At 46.7% G+C, this 17311-nt stretch overlaps 1 protein-coding gene and 1 long non-coding RNA gene across 13 annotated transcripts in view; both read left to right on the forward strand.

Moving 5' to 3' along the window:
• Positions 1–4193: 4193 nt before the first annotated feature.
• On the forward strand, positions 4194–9781 carry LOC135361803 (uncharacterized). The gene is made up of 3 exons (XR_010405819.1): positions 4194–4319; positions 7634–7771; positions 9658–9781. It is a non-coding gene; the product is annotated as an uncharacterized LOC135361803 (long non-coding RNA).
• Positions 9782–10858: 1077 nt separating this feature from the next.
• Positions 10859–17311, forward strand: part of RALY (RALY heterogeneous nuclear ribonucleoprotein) — an 87921-nt gene continuing 81468 nt past the window's right edge. For 2 of the 12 annotated variants that reach the window (XM_064573047.1, XM_064573037.1), the window contains exon 1: positions 10859–11294. The gene's annotated coding sequence lies outside the window, so the exon portion shown is untranslated. Of the gene's footprint in view, positions 11295–11693; positions 12037–17311 lie in introns of those variants that run through there. The other 10 variants (XM_064573039.1, XM_064573038.1, XM_064573044.1 and 7 more) reach the window with 10 other exon arrangements.

The raw sequence follows: 17311 nt of genomic DNA on the forward strand, positions 1-17311 counted from the left end.
TTCCTTTACCGTGCAAAAGCTTTTTATCTTGATGAAGTCCCAATAGCTCATTTTTGCCTTTGTTTCCCTTGCCTTTGGAGACGTGTCTAGCCAGAAGTTGCTGCAGCCGAGGTCACAGAGGTTGCTGCCTGTGTTCTTCTCTAGGATTTTGATGGATCCCTATCTCACATTTAGGTCTTTCATCCATTTTGAGTCTATTTTTGTGTGTGGTGTAAGGAAATGGTCCAGTTTCATTCTTCTGCATGTGACTGTCCAATTTCTCAACACCATTTGTTGAAGAGACTGTCTTTTTTCCATTGGATATTCTTTCCTGCTTTGTCGAAGATTAGTTGACCATAGAGTTGAGGGTCCATTTCTGGGTTCTCTGTTCCATTGATCTATGTGTCTGTTTTTGTGCCAATACCATACTGCCTTGATGATTACAGCTTTGTAATAGAGCTTGAAGTCCGGAATTATGATGCCACCAGTTTGGGTTTTCTTTTTAACATTCCTTTGGCTATTCAGGGTCTTCTCTGGTTCCATACAAATTTTAGGATTATTTGTTCCAGTTCTGTGAAAAAGGTTGATGGTATTTTGATAGCGATTGCATTGAATGTGTAGATTGCTCTGGGTAGCATAGACATTTTAACAATACTTGTTCTTCCAATCCATGAACATGGAACATTTTTACATTTCTTTTTTTTTTTTTTTTAAAGATTTTATTTATTTATTTGAGACAGAGAGAATGAGAGAGAGAGAGAGAGAGCACATGAGAGGGAGGAGGGTCAGAGGGAGAAGCAGGCTCCCTGCCGAGCAGAGAGCCCGATGCGGGACTCGATCCAGGGACTCCAGGATCATGACCTGAGCCGAAGGCAGTCGCTTAACCAACTGAGCCACCCAGGCGCCCCATTTTTACATTTCTTTGTGTCTTTAATTTCTTTCATGAGTATTCTATAGTTTTCTGAGTACAGATCCTTTGCCTCTTTGGTTACGTTTATTCCTAGGTATCTTATGGTTTTGGGTACAATTGTAAATGAAATCAACTCCTTAATTTCTCTTTCTTCTGTCTCATTGTTGGTGTATAGAAATGCAACTGATTTCTGTGCATTGATTTTATATCCTGCCACTTTATTGAATTCCTGTATGAGTTCTAGCAATTTCTGGGTGGAGTCTTTTGGGTTTTCCACATAGAGTATCATGTCATCTGCAGAGTGAGAGTTTGACTTCTTCTTTGCTGATTTGGATGCCTTTTATTCCTTTTTGTTGTCTGATTGCTGAGGCTAGGACTTCTAGTACTATGTTGAACAGCAGTGGTAATAGTGGACATCCCTGCCATGTTCCTGGCCTTAGGGGGAAAGCTCTCAGTTTTTCCCCACTGAGAATGACATTCGCTGTGGGTTTTTCTTTTTTTTTTAATATATATTTTAAAGATTTTATTTATTTGAGAGAGAGAGAGAGAGAGGGAGAGGGAACACAAGCAGGGGGAGTGGGAGAGGGAGAAGCAGGCCTCCCGCCTAGTAGAGAGCCCAATGCGGGGCTCAATCCCAGGACCCTGGGATCATGACCTGAGCCGAAGGCATATGCTTAACTGCTGAGCACCCGGGTGCCCCTTCGCTGTGGGTTTTTCATAGATGGCTTTTATGATATTGAGGTATGTACCCTCTATCCCTACACTGTGAAGAGTTTTAATCAAGAAAGGATGCTGTACTTTGTCAAATGCTTTTTCTGCATCTATTGAGAGGATCATATGGTTCTTGTCCTTTCTTTTATTTATGTAATGTATCACACTGATTGATTTGTTGGATGTTCAACCAACCTTGCAGCCCAGGAATAAATCCCACTTGGTCGTGGTGAATAATTCTTTTAATGTACTGTTGGATCCTATTGGCTAGTATTTTGATGAGAATTTTTGCATCCATGTTCATCAGGGATATTGGTAATTCTCTTTTTTGGTGAGGTCTTTGGTTTGGGGATCAAGGTAATGCTGGCTTCATAAAAAGAGTTTGGAAGTTTTCCTTCCATTTTGATTTCTTAAAGCAGCTTCAGAAGAATAGATATTAATTCTTCTTTAAATGTTTGGTAGAATTCCTCTGGGAAGCCATCTGGCCCTGGGCTCTTGTTTGTTGGGAGATTTTTGATTATTGCTTCAATTTCCTTTCTGGTTATGGGTCTGTTCAAGTTTTCTATTTCTTCCTGGTTCAGTTTGGTCATTTATATGTCTCTAGGAATGCATCCATTTCTTCCAGATTGTCTACATTGTTGGCATATAGTTGTTCATAATATGTTCTTATAATTATTTATATTTCTTTGGTGTTGGTTGTTATCTCTCCTCTTTCATTCATGATTTTATTTATTTGGGTCCTTTCTCTTTTCTTTTTGATAAGTCTGGCCAGGGGTTAATCAATCTTATTAATTCTTTCAAAGAACCAGCTCCTAGTTTCATTGATCTGTTCTACTGTTCTTTTGGTTTCTATTTCATTGATTTCTGCTCTAATCTTTATTATAATTTCTCTTCTCCTTCTGGGTTTACGCTTTATTTGCTGTTCTTTCTCCAGCTCCTTTAGGTGTAGGTTTAGGTTGTGTATTTGAGAACTTTCTTGTTTCTTGAGAAAGGCTTGTAGTGCTATATACTTCCCTCTTAGGACCAACATTGGCCTAGAATCTGATGTTACCTTTGCTTTGCAGCTTTGGCCTGGCAAGACTAGGCTTTCAGAAACCAAATTAGTTTTCAACCCATGGTACCAATTCAAATAATTGATATGGTTGCCATGTGTGGAGAAGGATTCCATAGTGAGCATGGGGACAGAATGTTCAGGCCAGGGTCAGGTGCCATCACCAGAGCCAGGGGAATGGGGTTAGCCCATTCTGAACTAATAATAGTAATATTAATAGGAGATGACATTTAGTGAGTGTTTACTGTGTGTCAGGTACTCTTCTAAATACTTTAAGTGAATTAACTCATATAATCCTCCCAAGAACTCTGTGAAGTAGATATTATTCTCTGTATTTCTTGTATGAGGCACAGAGACATTAAGGAACGTTCCCAGGTTTCACACAGCTAGTAAAGGGCAGAGCCAGGATTCAAATCCGGTCTGTCTGATTTTTTTTTTTTAAGATTTTTTATTTATTCATTTGAGACACAGAGATACAGAGAGAGAGAGAGCATGAGCAGGGGGAGAGGCAGAGGGAGAGGGAGAAGCAGGCTCCCCGCTGAGCAGAGTCTGATGTGGGGCTCAATCCCAGGACCCTGGGATCATGAGCTGAGCCGAAGGCAGACACTTAACCAACTGAGCCACCCAGGCACCCCAAGATTTTATATAGTGAAGATCATACTTTAAAGATGCCAGCCTGTCTACTGTTTGATAAAATTGGAGACCTAGTAGTAAGGCAGAGAGGAGAGATAGGGCTCTAGGACTGAGCCAGTGAGGAATGAGAGACAAACAACCTTCCATTAACCTATATGAGAGCTTCCCCATAACCTTGAGCCACCAGTAGCAGGGGTGGGGACCATATGCTCCAGCCCTTCTATCTGCTGTCATGGGGGGGGGCCTTCTGATTCTGCCACATGCACCTCCTCCCTCCCAGCTAGGATGGCCCAAAGCTGGTGGTCTCACAACAGCATGGATGTGACCTGAGCTCAGCACTGCAGTGGGATGGAGCAGATGGGGTAGAGATGGCAGAGCAAAGTTCAGGGGAAGGTGGACACTGTCACAGCTTGCCCACTTTCTCTCCTCCTCTTCCTTTCTAACAAAGGGAGTTCCTTTGTTCAGGAAAGATACGGATTTATGTTCTCCAAGAGAAGAGCCTCAGGAACAATTCTTTTTCCTTTGAAAAATCAGAGCTCTTTTTTTTTTTCCCCCAGAGCTCTTGTTTTTTTCATTCTCTTTATCATCAACAATCATTAGAAGAACTTACTATTTCTTGAGGACCTTCTATGTGTCAGGGACACTATACACATTTTTGCTAGTCTTCCCAACTTTTAAGGTAAATGTAATTTTTACCCATTTTACAGAGAAGAAAATTGGGGGCTTAGAGAACCTGAGAAACTTGTCCAGTAAGAGGCAGTGTTGGGGTTGGAACCGAGGCCTGTTCATTTGATATCTGGCTCTATCTGGCTCTGATGTCATCAATTACTGAACACTAGGGAGGTTTGGGCTCCTGGCTAAGATTTGCCAATGGGTGCATCCAAAATGAGATATCCCTTCTATTCTTTTCAGATGTCCCTATGGGCAAGGATTAAACACAGAGTTTAATCTGCCCTGGACTAGAAGTCAAGATGAGCGGTCTCCAGCCCTGGTTCTGCAACTCTTCTGATGGGCAGCTTTCAGCGTTCATGACATGTGAGTTACCCTCTCTAGGTCTCATTTCTCTATCTGTAAAATGGGTGAGTTGGACTAAACACCTCCAAGGATCAGTTCAGTCCAATCCAATCTGACAGCACTTAGGGGGGCTTCTTGTTTGACTGTGTTGCAACGATACAAAGATTGACAAGACATGCCTCCATTCTCTAGGTAAGCTGGATGTGTGTTCTCTAATAGTTATAAAGGGCAGCAAAGCTTGGAGAGTGGAACCTTTCATTTAAACTTAGCTAGTGGCAAGAGTGCATGGCAGGGGTGATGAAGTAAGCCTCACTGAGGAGAGAAATGCTCCTCCCCTTCTCTGACCATGTGGTTCTAATGGGGGCTGCCATCTTTTTATCCGTCTCACATCCCTATTGACAATGATTGGTTACAGAGTGGGCACCTTGCTCAAGCTGGGCCAGTCACAGTACCTGACCCCACCAGCAGTGGATAATTGGTCTCAGGATGAGCACCTACTCATGTTGGGCCAAAGTCCTTGCTTAAAATTCTGTCATTAAGACTGGAAGCAGAAAGCTTCAGGCTGTCTGATGGAGCAGCTGAGAGTTGCGAGTGCTGAGAGCTGTGGCAGCTGTGTCCAGCCTTGAGCAGAAAAGCTTACATGCAGAGAGAAGGAAAGACAAGGACTGGGGAGTTCTAGCAACATCTGTGTCCCTGGTCCTGGCACCTCTGCTCTCTGAGATCCCAGTACCCTCCAGATAAATTCCTTTTCTACTTCTGTAAGCCTGAGTTCATTCCCCACCCCCACTAGTTGGCCACCATCAACCGTGGCTATATCCTGGGGCTTTGGGTTAATGCTAGGGGGGCTACTTCTTACCCCAATCAGGGAATCACCAAAAGAGAGTTTATTCTCAACCTGGTGGACAGGAAGGAGGGAGCGCCATTCCTACTGGAAACTGCATTAGCATGGAAGGCAGGAATCCCTCCCTGTCACTGAAACTTAGGCAAATTTCTATGCCTTCCTGAGCCTTAGTTTCCATATTTGTAAAATGGGACCTGGAATATAATGATGATTCTCAAACTGTGTTCTGTAACACCCTGGAATTTTGTGGAGGGACTATAGCTTAAGGAGGGTGGTTTGTGGCTGGGGGGCTGGGAAGGCCTAGTAGGCCAGACTCTGGGTTTCCCTCCCTTATTCAGAGCCACCTCCCTCCCCCATCTGTTTTATTCACTGCCTTTCTGTGAAAGGTCTGGCTTAAAAGAGGGTTCTATAGCTTAATTGGTTTGAAACCCCCTGGATGAGATGTCTTTGAAGACCTTTCTAGTTTATCTAGTTCATGATTTCATGGGTTACAGGAAAAAAATAACCTTCACACTGATGATAAAATTATTTTGAATGTTTGCTTGCCCTTGGTCAGGTACTGTGCTAAGTGGTTTACATACATTTATTTTTAAAAATCCTTACAGCAACCCTCTAATGTGCGGAATTAATTGTCCCCATTTTGCAGATAAGAACCTGGGACTTCCGGGGCACCGGGGTGGTTCATTTGGTTAAGCGTCTGCCTTCGGCTCAGGTCATGATCCCGGGGTCCTGGGATTGAGCCCCACGTTGGGCTCCCTGCTCAGCAGGGAGTCTGCTTCTTCCTCTTCCTCTGCCACCCGCCTAACCCCCTGCTTGTGCACGCATGCTCTCTGTCTCAAATAAATTAAGAAAAATCTCTCTTAAAAAAAAAAGAACCTGACTTCAGAGGTGAAGCCATTTGCTCAAGAGCACACAGCTGGTAAGTAGTGAAGGGGGTTTGGACCAAAATTGATTAGCAGGCACAAACTAGCAGCTCACAGGCCGAACTCAGCCCTAAGGTGTGAGTCTTTTGGCCAGGACAGTGCTCTTTTAATTTGAATTAGGTGCCAGCACTTAAAAACCAGATGATTTCATATAAAAATCTGGACTTGCGGGGTTTTTTTTAATTGTTTTTGTTTTTTTAACACCTGGCAACTGGCAATAATCCTGGGCATCTCTATCCCACATGACTTGTGTAGTAGTTGCCTCCTCTAGAAGGAGCATGAGTTCCCCAGCTTACTACAGACCCCTTTACTCTTTATTATCTTACCCACTTTGCTCATTTATGGTCCCTGCCTGGCCCTGAGGCATCTGATTTTTCAACCCCTGTTCTAATGACAAGCCTGTGTCTTCCTCAATGACTTCTTATATCCCTCCATTTCCATTTGCTCCTTCTCCACATCCTGCTGACTCTCCCTTACCACCTTCTCCCTCATTTGTTCCTTCCTCCTTATTCACCTGCCTTCCTCATCTGCCCTCATTCCTTGCCTCCAATGAAGACACCTGCTGGGGCCTTCTACTCTCCTATCTTTCACATCCATCTTCCTCATCCTAGCTCAGGTAGCTCTACAAACCTCATGGTCAAATCTTTGAAGAGAGATTCACCCATTCAGAGTGGGCTCACAGGGCAGAATTAGTGGTGGGGAGAGGAAGAGGTTGAATGTATGCCTTGGGGCTCAGCTGGCCCTGAGTTCAAATCCGGATTCCTTTGCCTCCCATCTGTGAGGCACTGGCAGTGTCACATTGAAATGAAGACGAAACAACTCAAAGTTGAATCAGATTACTTCTAAAGTTAGTTCTGACCTTGACACTTTATCATTCAAGCAACCTCTGCTCAAAACTTTTCAGTGATTCCCACTATCTACCAAGTGTAGAAACCAGTTCCTCTAGATACTAGTTCTAGCCTATCTTTTATATCTCATCTTTCCCAACTCAGCTCATACCTTGTGCTAGTTCTTACATTCCTGCCTTTATACTTGCTATTCCCCCTATCTGGAATACCCTTCAGCATTCTGTAAACAAACTCCCCATAAAAATGTGAGGCATTATACCTCCACCTGTTGAACCCTACTCATCTGTTAGGAAATTTGTTTTCATTGCAAGTTACAAAAACCCCAACTAAAGCTACTCAAACCATAAAGACATATTGGTTCATGGAAAAGTCCAGAGGTGGGTCAAGCTTCAGGTATGGTTTTATCAGGTCTCTGGCTCATTTTTTCTATAATGTTTTCTTAATCCTGCCCTCCTCCATGTGATGGCTTTATTTCTCTGGCTGGCTTTCCCTCGTGGTGGCTGAGATAGTCAATTTTATGTGTCAAGTTGACTGGGCTAAGGCATGCCCAGATAGGTGGTAAAACATTTCTGGGTGTTTCTTGAAGAGATTAGCATTTGAATTGGTACACTAAGATCACCCTCACCAATGCAGGTGGGTGTCATCCAATCTGTTGAAGACAGATTAGAATAAAAAGGCAAATTTGCTCTTTGCTTGAACTAACATCCGTCTTCTCTTGCCCAGGACATTGGACATCACTGCTCCTGGTTCTTGGGCTTTTGGACTTGGACTGAATTATACCACTAGCTTTGCTGGTTCTCTAGCTTGCAGATGGCAGATCATGGGACTTCTTGGCCTCTATAACTTGGCCTCTATAACCAGGTGAGCCAATTCCTATTCATCTATTCTTTAAAAAATTTTTTAAAGATTTATTTTTTTGAGAGAAAGAGAGAGAGAGAATGTGCACACAAGCGGGAGGGGCAGGGAGAGGGGGAGAGAATCCCAGGCCGACTCCACCCTGAGCATGGAGCCCAATGTGGGGCTTGATCTCAAGACCCCAGATCATCTTCCTTCATGCTTTAATCTTCAGGGATTCTTCTGGACAACACAGAATATTCCTAACACTTCTCTGTTTAATTCATAGTCATTCATTCAACAAATATTCATTCTAGGGACAAGGAATGAGCAAAACAGACAAAATCCTGTCTTTGTGAAGATCACAAAAAGTGTAGTAGAAGGTGGGGACAGGAAAGAGACAACAAACAAATGAACAAATAGTATTTCAGGTGGTAATAAGTGCTATGGAGAAAAATCCAGCAGGAAAGGGTACAGAGAAGTAGGGTATTGCTATTTTATTTTTTAAAGATTTATTTATTTTTAGGAGAGTGAGTGAGTGAGCAGGAGCGGCAGAGGGGGAGGGAGAGAGAGAATCTCAAGCAGACTCCGCCCTGAGCACAGAGTGAGATATGGGGCTCAATCTCAGGATCCTGAGATCATGACCTGAGCTGAAACCAATAGTTGGATGCTCAACCAACTAAGCCACCCAGGCACTCCAGGGTGTTGCTATTTTATTTATTTTTTTAATTTTTAAAAAAGATTTTATTTGACAGAGAGAGAGCAAGCACAAGCAGGGGGAACAGCAGGCTGAGGGAGAGGGAGAAACAGGCTGAGCAAGGAGCCTGAGAAGGGCTCAATCCCTGGATCATGACCTGAGCTGAAGGCAGATGCTTAACCGACTGGGCCACCCAGGCGCCCCATGGTGTTGCTATTTTAAATGTGGGTCAGGGGAGGCCTCTCTGAGGAAGTGGCATTTGAGTGGAAACCTGAAGGGGTGAGCCATGCCCACATCTGGGAGGAGAGCATTTGAGGCAGACACAACAGCAAATGCAGAGGCCCTGAAGTTAGCAGTATGCTTGGCATGTCAGAAGAACAGCAAGGCCAATGTGGCTGGAGCAGAGTAAGAGGAGGTGAAAGCAATACAATAGGGGATAAGGTCAGAACTGTAGCGGAGGGCAGATCAGGACCTTTGAAGCTATGACTATAATCCTCAGTGCCAGCAGGAAGAGGATTATCACCTGCATAGGCAGGTTTTATAATCAAGGCTATGAACAGGGAGGGGTGAACACCTGGTGGTGGGGCCGATGGGAGGTCAGAGAAAGCCTCTCGGAGGAGGTAGTTCCTGAGCTGAGTTTTGAAGGATTAACAGGAGGCATCTAGGCAGAAGGGGAGGAGCAGTCCAAGTAGAGAATGCTATAGCAGAGGGTGCTGAGAGACTGGGGTGTATTCAAGTACACATGGTTTTAAGGCTGGTACAAAGGGAGGGAGGCCAGTATCCAGGAGTGGCCAGAAATAGAGCAGAGGAGATTGGCAGGGACCTATTCCTTAATTGGTTGATTGGCTGATTCATTCACTCAAGTGTTTACTGAACGTTAGGTCTATACCAGCCATTGCACCAGGTCTGGTAACAGTGATGGACCCACAACCAAAGATTTTTGGTCTCATGGAACTTACCTTCTAGTGGGGACACAGACAAAAACACACAAACAGACCAAAAAATGACAAGACTAAGAAATGCCATGAAGGAAATGAACAAGAGGCCAAACTAGAGAACATCTTTAGGTGGGGTGTTCAGGAAAATCCTCTCTGAGGTGATATTTAAATAGAGACTTGAGGCATAAGAAGGAACCAGAGTTAGAAGAGGTAGGGGAAGAACGTTCCTGGCCTTGGTCTCAGTGTCACTATCTAATTTGATTTCTCGTCCTCTGAAGGGAGACACGGAGGTCATCAAACAACACAAGCAGAGTTGTAACTGTTGGTCTGGCAAGGCCAGGATTCCATTCAGACTCTGCGGTTTTTAGGACTCGCGTCTCTTAGGCAGGTTCTGGAGGTAGCAGTGTGAAAAATACAATCATGAAATCACAGGTCGGCTGCATGGAGAATTTGGACAGTTCCCAGCCCTCAAGGAAGTCTATAGCTGAGGACTGAAGGGCAACGGTCTTTGAGTACTCTTGGAAGACCCCTCCGGCTGTTCGTGGAGCCTGGAACACTGATTTGGGTGAGTTTCCGACAAGAGAAATATTCAGTAGAGAGGACCACCACCTAGATCGGGTTATAAAACATTTCCCGCACCCTAGAAAGGTAACGGTACTTGAATTTAACCTCCTTTGTAGGTGGGAGTGCCACGTCCTCCGCAAACCCAACCCAACCGCGGCCTCTCCGCCCAGTCCTAGCCTAGCCTGCGAGGAATGCTATCCTCGCCCAGTCCACGCACCTGGTTCCCTGAAAGTGAAAAGACCTGCAGCTCCTTCCTACTGCGTCCCTCACGCACTCCTCGGGCACCGCCCCCCGCCAACGTGTTTGGGTCCCATCTCCAGGCCCCGCCCACCTCCAGCACCAACCTCGCGACCCACCTTTGGGTCACGCCTCCTTCCGGCTCATCCCCAGAGTGGCCACCTTTGCGCCCCCTCCTCCCTGTTCTGCTTCCGGGCCCGCCGCCTTCTGTCCCGCTTCAATTTTTCCTCCCTTCTGGATCTCTCTTCGGCCCCATCTCCCGCCCCCTCCTCTAAGGGCTTCGCTTCTCCTAGTTTCGCCTCTGTCTCCCTCTACCCTTAACTCCTCCTACGGGCACGGCCTCCGTTTAGCCCCACCCACAGCCCCTCCTTTGAAGCGCAGCCCTGACTCCTGGCTCCGCGCGGCCTCCACGGTCTTCCATACCTGCCTTGCGCTTCTCTCGTCTCTGGCATCACCACCCTGTCAGCCCTGCCCCGCCTTCGGCTCGCTTATTGGTGTAGGGGAGTCCCTCTCTCTCTTTTTCCCGACCTCAGCCCCGCCTCCCCAGGCTCCCTCCTCAGTCCCTCCTCCCTGTCAGGCCCCGCCCTGGCCCCGCCTTCCTCTTCCTCCCCGCCGAAGCTCTGGACCTTTCCAAAGCGAGGCTGAGGGGGTGGGGAGAACCCACGCGCTCGGGAAGTCGGACTGTGTCAGGGTGGGGCTGAGGACTCCTAGCGCTTGTGTCACTGTGTCCTTCTCTGGAGGCAGAGTCGGGGGTGTGGAGGGAGGGCCCGGGCCCGGGGCTGGAGCGGCGGGCGGGGCCAAGCTGAGGAAAGCCGTTCAGGGCGCCCCCACCCCCGCGCGCTTCAGTGGTGCCGGCCGAGGGAAGGACTCGGCGGCTGCGGGGCTCGCGCCGCTGTCAGTGCGGCGGGGCGCGCGAGCAGCGCGGGCTCAGGGCGGGCACAGCCGAGAGAAGCTGAGGGGGCGGCGGCGGGGGCGACTCCCGCGCGTGTGCTCAGCTCCTCACGCCGCGGCCGGGGCCGCCTTCTTCCTCCTTCTCTCCCTCCCTTCCGCCCCCGAGTGCGGCGGCACCGCCTCCTTCTGCGCCGCGCGGCTTCCTCCAGACCTCTCGGCGCGGGTGAGTGGGGGCCACGGGCGTCTCCTTGGGGGTGCGGGGGAGTGTTCCTTGTTCCTTTTCGGCCGCCCACCTCTTCGCACGGGTTGCTGCCTATTTTTAGAAACTCTTTTTTCGGCCATTCTGGGCGTCCCGGGAGCAGGACTAACTCCCGGCCCCCTCACCCCCCGCTCCAAACCCCGTGTCGCTGGCCCAGCCCATCCGCGCCTGCCCCCGGCCGTCCGGCGTTCCCTGGCCGCTTCCTCCTCGCGGGCCGGGCCTGGGCCAGGAGTTGGCGGGGTGGGCCGGCGTCCGCTCGGAAGTTAGAGTCTTTGTGCTCGCGCCCCGCCCCGCCCCGCGAGGGGAGGAGGGAGGGGAGGAGGGAGGGGAGTGGAGGCCGCGCCGGGAAGGCCTGGGCGGGCCCGTCCCGGGCTCTAGCCCCGGCCCGGGCTTCTTCCGGCTCTCCCTCCCGGGCTGGGTCTGCCGGCTCCCCGAGGCGCACAGAACTGGCCCTGCCTCGCTCCCCGCGGGCTTGGGCGCCGCCTCGGCCCCCACCGCTGCCGTTGCTGGGCTCGTTGCACTCCTTGGGGCTCGGAGAGGAGCAACAACGCGCCCTAGAGCTGGGGCGGTGTTCCGCACTTCGCGCCTCCCCCTGTGCGGCGGAGCTTCAGGTGCCCCTCTGTAAGATGGGGGAAAGAAGGTCGCTTCGCAGGATGTTTGTGGATTTAGGGAACTAGTATGTGAGAGAAGTGTTTAATACCAACAGGTAACATTTAATAGACTTGACTAGGAACTTCGTAAGCTTTATTTCATTTAATTCTCAGGCCGGCCTTCTGGGGATTATCCCCCTTTACAGAAGCAGAAGTCAAGGCGCAGAGAGTTAAAATAATTTGCTTCAAATCACAGTAGCCACAGGAGTGTAAAGCCGTGGTACTAGTACTTGTTATTTATTTCTTAGTGTCAGCTTGTGTCATCTCTTAGTGCAGAGAGGATTTTGACTTATCCTTGGGTCACTCCGTTTTCCCTGACTCCTAGGCTAGTGTCTACTATACTATGGATGAAATCCCATTCTGTGGATAGGGGAGGTCCGAGGGGAAGGAAATTACTATGAATTTCTTGCTAGTATTGCCCGTTAGAATTTGATGAATGTGGCGGACTCCAGATCTCAAGCACAACTGAAGTTCTCTGGGGTTTTGGCTCATGGAAGGCTTAAGTCATTATAACAGTGAGGTCTCTCTTTTATTTACGGCATATTCTTTCCCCGCCCCCCCCCCCAACTTTGCGTGTTCTCTATAGTGTTTAGATTTATAGCTCCTACTTGGGGGAGGAGAAGCAGGAGTGGCTCAAGTCAACTGCTTCAACTCCCTGCCTTCAAATAGGGTTTTATTTTTCCCATTTCAGATAAGATCAAGAGGGGTAAAAGTGAACTAAAATTAACTTTGGCAAGTTTCTAGTTTTCCAGTGTGTTTGATCCCTATTGTGGGGAGTGTCTAAAAATCAGATAGAGTTCCTAGGCCACATCTTGAAGGAGTCTCCTAATGTTTGCATTAGTTCTTTGGAGTCTGGAGGTCTGTTGTGCTCTCTTTCCAAAATTCTGGATTTAGGAGTTGTGGTAGGTAGGACCTGGAAGGGGTCTTACCATCTGGTCTAACTTTTTTATCTGCCTTGTTCCCCCTATCCTGTTAACACTGGAAAGGGCAAGTACGTTGTCTAAATTCACAGACTGCCTTAGTGACAGAATTAGAACTCCCAGTCTTCTGCTTGGCAGTCCAGTAATAGTTTTATTTCTGCCATCCCTTGCCACCTTTTGAAGGGGCACTAAATTACTTATTCAGGCCTTAACAGAACAGGAATCCTGAGTAAATTGAAATCTTGAGAAAGTTGTTTAGTTCCAGCCACTCTCCATGCCTTAGGTTTAGCATTAAAAGGTCAGATTTTGTGCACAGGTGTACCCAGTTCTCATTAGTCATTACTTTTATCGTATGGTACTTTATGGTTTATAGAACTCTTCTGGAATCATCTGATTTCTAACCTAGTTCTGTGAGGGAGTTCTTAGAGTTTGCTTTACATCTCCTTTTTACAGGTGTAATTGAGAATTGAGACACAGCAAGGTTGGGGCACTTGCCTTACTTAGGTCACCAAATTAACAAGTGGTGGGGACAGAACACCTTTCCTGGGCAGAGGATTTGATGTAGCATCATTAACTGAGCCACTCATTGTGGCTCTGTGAACCTGTTTGTGTGGGGACTGTGAAAAATGGCTGTGAAAGTCTATTGTAGTAGTAGAAATAATAACTAACATTTATTAAGTACTTACCAGGTACCAGTTCTTGGACTAAGGACTTCCTGTGGGGTGTCTCATTTATTCCTCAGAGCCGAATGTATGAATTAGTTATTATCTCTGTTTTACAGAGGAAGAAAGAAACAGGCTTAGAGAGGTTATATGACTTGTTCAGGATCATGTAATTGATAACTGCAGACAATATAACTTTAAAGCCGGTGTGGGTTTGTTTTTTGTTTTTTGGTAAAAATATACATGAGGTAAAATTTGCCATTTTATTTTTTATTTATTTTATTTATTTTTATTATTTTTTAAAGATTTTTATTTATTTATTAGAGAGAGAGAGTACAAGTAGGCAGAGAGACAGGGAGAGGGAGAAGCAGGCTCCCAGCTGAGCGGGGAGCCTGACGCGGGGCTCGATCCCAGGACCCTGGGATCATGACCTGAGCTGAAGGCAGCCGCTTAACCAACTGAGCCACCCAGGAGCCCCAAAATTTGCCATTTTAACCACTTTTAAACGGACAGTTTTCTGGCATTAAATACATTCACACTGTTGTCCAACCATCACCACTAACCATTGTTGTCAAGAACTTTTTTTTTTTTTTTAAAGATTTTATTTATTTGAGAGAGAGAGAATGAGAGAGAGCACATGAGAGGGGGGAGGGTCAGAGGGAGAAGCAGACTCCCTGCCTAGCAGGGAGCCCGATGCGGGACTCGATCCAGGGACTCCAGGATCATGACCTGAGCCGAAGGCAGTCGCTTAACCAACTGAGCCACCCAGGCGCCCGTCAAGAACTTTTTCATTTTCCGCAACTGAAACTCTGTTGCCCTTAAACACTAACTCCCTATTCCCCTCTCCCCCCAGCCCCTGACGACCACCATTTTATTTTCTGTCTCTGAATTTGACTACTTTAGGTACCTCATATAAGTGGAATCCTACATTCTTTTGTCCTTTAGGGACTGCCAAAGCTGGCACTTCTAGTGCCTCCCTTGAACTCAAGGTGCTTTGTAAGTGCAAAATGGTCCTCTGCAGTAGGGTGTGGCATGCAGCCCCACAGCAGGAACAGAGGCCTGGTTGTACCTCTGGCTAAGCTCTTTTCCCCCTTTTTCCTCTGCTCTGTGGATTGAAGTTCCTTATCACCGAAGCCTTTTCTGGAGATCTGTGCTGGCCCCTTTTGTGTCTTCGAAAGGGACCTCCTACCCTTGAAATAGAACCCAGAGGGCTCTCCACCCTTGCTTCTTTGCGCTTGCTTTTCCGACTATCCGGGGTTTGGGAATATCGGGCTGCAGTGATCAAGAATAGCAGTGCTATGACAGCAGCTCGGATCAAAACTACTCAGAGGATGATTAAATGGATTACCTTTATGAAATGCATTCTCTCTGCCCTCCTCTTTCCATAAAGTCACACAAGTAGGATTAGTTTTGGGTTCCTAGAGGGTGTTTATGAATACTCATTGCTTGCAGGTGGTTAAGATGGAGTTAAATGCATTTAGCCTTTCAAAACTCCTTTAGGTTTGACTGCTTCTGTTTCTGTATGTTTGGAAGGTGGTGGAATATGGTGTTTTTGAAGGGTAGTTGGAATTTTGTCCTGATACCAACAGGGGGTGGGGGTGTGAGGTGTTCCAGAGATGGATAATGGGGCAGCAAACAGATCTGAACGTGTTGCACCTTCCTTAAAGGTCTGATGGCCTAACATTGCCTAGGTATTAAGTCCAAACCCCTGAGTGCAAGGTGAGGTCTGAATGTGTTGAATTGTTTATTGGATAGAATCTTGTAGTTGAAGGGCTTTTAAAGTCCTGTCGACCAGCCAGCCATCTGGCCAACGTTTGAATTGGCTACTTGCTGAGATTCGGTTTCATTGGACACTTAATTATTAGAAAGTTTTCCGTTTACAGAGAAATTATTAAGCATCTGCCATGCACAGTCCTAAGCTTGGGGATTTGAGTCTGTACAGCCTCGTGGGGAAGGCAGGCAAGTAAACAGGCAATGTGAGAAGTGTTGTGAATAGGGATAAACAATATTACAGCATAGAGGAATGGTAACTAACCAAACCTTGGAGGTTTCTTCAGAGAAGTTGGCTAAGCCCAGATCTCAAGAAAAACAGAGACGTAAGGCAGGAGGAAAAGAAGAGATTTGGAGAGTTGAGACAAAGATAAGATTAGGCAGAAGGAATAGCAAGTCTGTTGATGGTGGTGGTGATAGTTGAGACTTTTGGCCATTTCCTATATCAGGTGCTACTCTAAGCATTTAACATGTGCTAATTTTTTCCTATAACCACCCCGAAAAGTACATACTATTGTTATTCCCATCCTGTAGGTGAGGGGTTGCATTTAACCCAGAGGGGTAAATACATCTCTCACGTTTCTCAAGATTTCTGGGTGGAGCATAAAGCAAAAGATGGGGAGATATGGCAAGAGATGAGATGAGACTGGTAAGGTAGGTAGAGCAGAAGCCAGGTCATGAAAGGGCCTTGTTGTCCCGGTTGACGAATTTGGACTTCATTTCGAGGTGAAGGGGGGGCCATGCTCCTATGGGCATTTTAGAAGGATATCTCTAGCTACCTGTTTGGGGAGTGGTTTGGAGGTCTAGAGCACCATGGGCAAAAAGACCAGTTAGAAGGAGGCTGTTGTGGTAATACAGGTAGGAGATGATGGGGTTTCCAATGAAGGATGTGTATGTGTAGAAGGACTTGAGCAGTGAGACACAAAGATTACTGGTGTGGAGAGTCATCAAGGATGACTTCTAGATTTCTTTCTGGTGCAGTTATATAGATGGGGATGCTGATTATTGAGGTGAAGACATAAGAGAGGAGTTGGATTTCTCATGCAGGTTCATCTTACGTCTGCTTTCATTTACCTTCTAGTTATTGATCCTAGTTCTCCAAGGGGAGGGTTGGGGGTGGGAAGCATGGGTGAGGGACAGTATTGCACAACACATCTGGTAACTATTCCTGGCTAAACTGGATGATGTAAACATCAGTTTAGAAAAGGAGGAAATATTGATCCCAGACATTTAGGCCCTGCATAGCCCTGAAGACTGCTTATGTTAAGCCAAGGAAGGCTTACATTTTTTCTAGACAACGCCTTTGGTGCTGAGACTCTCCATCTGCTTATGTGGCCCTCTGTAAGTCACCTGTGTTTACTACTGGCTAGGCACTGGGAAAACAAAGGTAAGTAAGCTGTAGCTTCCGGAGCTTGCATCCAGAAAGGCAGCAGATCTCAGTAGCTTAGATAACAGTGGTGGAGGCAGAGGGTGGGGTGGGGCAGGTCAGGGTGGGACAGGATGGGGAGGGACCATGAGGGATTTTTGTTGGGACAGAAGTCAGGAGACCCTGCTCTGTACTCCAAGTCTTTTTGTCAGGTGGCGAAGGTCCCGGTTTATTCATCTGAATAATGATAGAAAATAATGACTAGATGACTATATGAGGGTCCCTTCTAGCAATAACATTTTATGATTCTAGATCATGATTTAGATAGTATATCTCTTGGAGAGGCATTTTCTTTCCTCCTTTCTCTCTTCCCTTTTTTTTCTTAGGCAGTGGTAGGGGGAGGGGGTATATAGACATGAATGTCTATAAAAACCTAGTTTTTTTTTTTTTTCTCTTTTGGCTTCATGTATAAAATGTATAATTGGAAGGGGAGATGACTAGTAATGTTAGCCTGCTGACCTACAACTTCCCACTAGGTTCTGTAAGGAAAGTTTTAGACCCGAGGTGGCGTACAGCTCCTAGACTCTGAGGATTAGAGAGAGGGGGGCAGTGG

Source organism: Mirounga angustirostris, unplaced genomic scaffold, assembly GCF_029215605.1.
Source record: "Mirounga angustirostris isolate CCGP_5_RB_7025 unplaced genomic scaffold, mMirAng1.0.hap1 SCAF_10, whole genome shotgun sequence".
Lineage (NCBI taxonomy): Eukaryota > Metazoa > Chordata > Mammalia > Carnivora > Phocidae > Mirounga > Mirounga angustirostris.